This window comes from Oryza glaberrima, chromosome 8 (assembly GCF_000147395.1).
Source record: "Oryza glaberrima chromosome 8, OglaRS2, whole genome shotgun sequence".
In the NCBI taxonomy this organism is placed as follows: domain Eukaryota; kingdom Viridiplantae; phylum Streptophyta; class Magnoliopsida; order Poales; family Poaceae; genus Oryza; species Oryza glaberrima.
In genome coordinates, this window is record NC_068333.1 from 9088282 (window position 1) to 9091924 (window position 3643).

Sequence of the window (3643 nt, forward strand, 5' to 3'; positions counted from 1 at the left end):
ATGACTGGTTTTTGAACAGTCATTCTCTCGGCATGTTACATGCTTATTTTGATTATGGCACGAGTCATAGCCTAGGCTATTTAGACTCATCAATTATCATGATACCATATTTATACCACATTTGATGGATCTTTTGAGAGTTTTTACTCAGATTCTTGTCATATGTGTTGATTTATTGACCTTTATAGTATTTTTTACTTGGGCCTCTTTATATCTTCATTTTTGGTATATTAAAGCTAAAGCAGTCGGCTAGATGTTTTATTAAACGTTGCATATGCTGAGCTATATGATGCTTTGGATGATACGGTTGTAAAACCACTCGGATGGATGTTATTTGCACTTTGACTATATGTTTAGCTTCTAGCTACTCACATAGTCGGGGGCTATACTTAATTAGGTGATCTATTCGATGCACCTGATTATTTATTTTTTTTCAGCCCTTCACAGTCTTTGATTTTGGTACTCGGGAGATCAATACTGAAGAAATTGAAGCACTCGGATTATAATTTTACGCTCTGAGAGAAGGCTATTTCGTCGATTGTAAAGGTCTCAGGGGCTACTGTGGAGATTATGGATACCCCATACCTACATGGCATGTATAGTCCGACTAGGTGTGGGGTGCCATATGTGGGGTGCCATGTGTAGATAGAATATCTTTAGAAGGACGGGTTAAAATCTAAACTTATATGTCAAGGAAATATCCGAGATCCTAGTCGGTTACGATTGTATTTTATCTGTAACTACATATTCCGTTAGGGATATGGACGGTATTTTGTAATACGGACCCCTTCCCCTATATAAGGAGAGGTCCGGGTGCCTCTAGGGACACGAATTTCACCCAGATCATACGATCAATAATATACTCGGTGGATCAATCCCCGGACAGGAGTAGGGTATTACTTCTTGAATAAGAAGGCCTGAACCTGTATAAAATTTCTTGTCTCTAAACCCATCTACTTTTCCAGCTTGATAGCCACCCCCTTTTAGTATTGCCGAAATCTTGTTTCGACACATAGGGCACCAAAGACCAAGAACAACAATACATCTATTATTTTGAAATCAATCCTTAACAGCTCTAGCTCCAGCTCTACCCCTTCTGGAGCTGGAGCTCAGCCAAACAGTTTCAGCTCCACCAAAACTGGGAGTGGAGCTGGGTGGAGTTCTCTCACAAAATGACCTAGAGTTGTGGAGCTGGGTTTAGGCAGCTCCACAACTCCACTCCAGACCCAACTCCTGGAGCTAAATTTAGGAGTTAGAGCTGTACCAAACAGGCCTAAAAAAAAGTTATGGTGCATGCAACGATTTTGCAAACAACTCGATTGATTGTGAAAGCAAATGAAAAGAGTGATAACCAAGAAGAAAAGAGTTATGGGCACGTTCAGCTGTTATGTAGAGCGCTGTCCTGCAGCCTACATCCGATTCACTTGCTGCAGCAACAAGCTGTAACGTGGCTATGAAATAATGTTGTATACAGCAGGTAAACAGGTCACATGGAGGTAAGAGAGGATAAACCGAAAAAGAGAATATCATGAATTTTTTTTTGACCTTTTTGACCTGTACTTTTATAAAAACATAGTAGCCATTTTCCCTATTCTCACCTTATCTCACGTCCCATAAAACCGCTCAGTTTCCTCACCGTCCAGCCCTGGAAAAATCCAATAGAACCGAGAGAAAAAAATATACATCTAAATGAAATTGTATAATATTAATATCAAGAGATTTTTTTTACTGTTCTTGAGGGTGTGAGGTACCGTGCGGTATGAAATCTTGACCGTCGATTTTGCATCGGACGGCTGAGATTGGAGGGTACCGCGTCGTACCGCACGTGCTGGTTTCGGCGGTACTGCTGTAGGGGGTAGAAAAGTATTTTCGCCTTATCCCGCAACAGCGAGAGAGGAGGGGTCCTTTGATTCCGCTCGATTCCGCGGAGCGCTATCCTCTCTCGCTCTCCTTCCTTAGTTCGTCTTCCTCCGCCCATCTGTTTCGTTCTCTCGGCTGTTTTTCGTTCTCTTGAATTTCTCTCTGATTTTGTTGTGGTTGCAGATGATGGGGGATGGCAGATCCCTAGTCACCCCCCCCCCCCCCATCTGTTCGTGCTACCCTTGGAGCAATGGAGGCGATTCTGCCGCAAGAAAGGAGCGGCTGGTGCTGTCAACGGCGCAACGGCGGTGAGATTCGCCCGCTGCGGAAATCGTGGCCTGGAGAACGGAGAGGAACCGCCAGATCGTAGAGAGGCCGCCGCCGCCGCTGGAATCATTTGGTTGATGCCGAAGCTGCCAAGATGACTCTGACGATGAGCTTACTCTTGCAGTACATGTTCTTAGTTAGTGTGAGGGATGAACATCACCATTTTGCCTGGCACTGTGTACTGCCGCTCCAAAGTTAGTATGATGTAATAGTGAAGGTTATATGTCCATGTGCTTAGTCTTAATGTTCTTGCACTTATGCACTTATAATCGAGTTCTCGTTGATGCATTGCTAATAGGAGTTTAATTTCATCTCCTTAGGTTAAAAAATTATTTATTCAGGATTGCAGAATCCTAAATATATGCTATTCAGTTTTCTTTGAAAATTGATGTTCTGGGCTTCTAGCGGCTATGAAGTACTTTCGGCATTGGTTCTTCTATGTAATACTGCTGTATAATTCGGCACCCAATTACACACAACTTCAAGTACAAGCGTGTGATACATGCATATTTCGAACTAACAAAAATCCTCAAATCCAGGCACACTACATGGATATTTTTCACTTAAACAGAACTGATTAATAGCTGCAGTTTAGCTCAAGTGAAAAAAAAACATAACATGCAAGTACTGCTCAGTACAAGTCAACAGAAATACAAGTTTAAATACGCCATGGTCGGGCGGCGGGCGATGGCCGCGGAACTAAAAACTCCCAGTCGGCATTGGCGCCGGCAGCAGCGGCGGATAATTAGGGGCTAAGACGGCAGAACTGCTGCGGCGACGAAACGCTCAGCCGCAGAGATGTGCATTTTGTCAATAATCTTACAAATCACTTTGTCGGATGAAGAAATGATCAAAATAGAAGTTATAGAACTTGATGAGTTATACAACTTTGTTATTGATAACTTTTTCAGATGAAATCATTTTGTATTTGAAAATATTGTTTGAAGTTGTCATACGTTGAAATTCAAATTCAAACTGTTCAAACCAATACAAATAGAAAAATGACCAATACAAAAGTTTTAGATCTTGATAAGTTATACAACTTTGTTGTTGACAACTTTTCTATTTAATATCATTTACTATGTGAAAAAATTATTTGAATTTCTTATATTATAAAGTTCAAATTTTATATAGGTAAATCAAACTCGGATGGAGAAATGACCAAAACAAAATTGGTAGATCTCAACGAATTCTACAACTTTGTTTTCGGTAACTTTTTCATATGAGTTCATTTATTATCATAAAATTTGATTTGAAGTTCTCATATTTTTAAATTAATATTTTAATAACTATTTTCGCATGCAGTCCACTTAAGGAGCCGCATGCAAAAATCTATTTTCGCATGCGGCTCCTTAAGTAGTCCGCATGCAAAAATACCACCCCAATTTTTTCATCTCCCTCTACTCTCTTTTCCCTCCCACCATTTCAATTTTTTTCTACTCATCTCCTCTCTCCC

General features: G+C 40.7%; 1 long non-coding RNA gene across 1 annotated transcript; it reads left to right on the forward strand.

Annotated features, from left to right (window-relative positions):
- Nucleotides 1-1893: 1893 nt before the first annotated feature.
- LOC127782609 (uncharacterized) lies at nucleotides 1894-2572 on the forward strand. Its single transcript, XR_008019212.1, has 2 exons — nucleotides 1894-1958; nucleotides 2044-2572. It is a non-coding gene; the product is annotated as an uncharacterized LOC127782609 (long non-coding RNA).
- Nucleotides 2573-3643: the final 1071 nt, after the last annotated feature.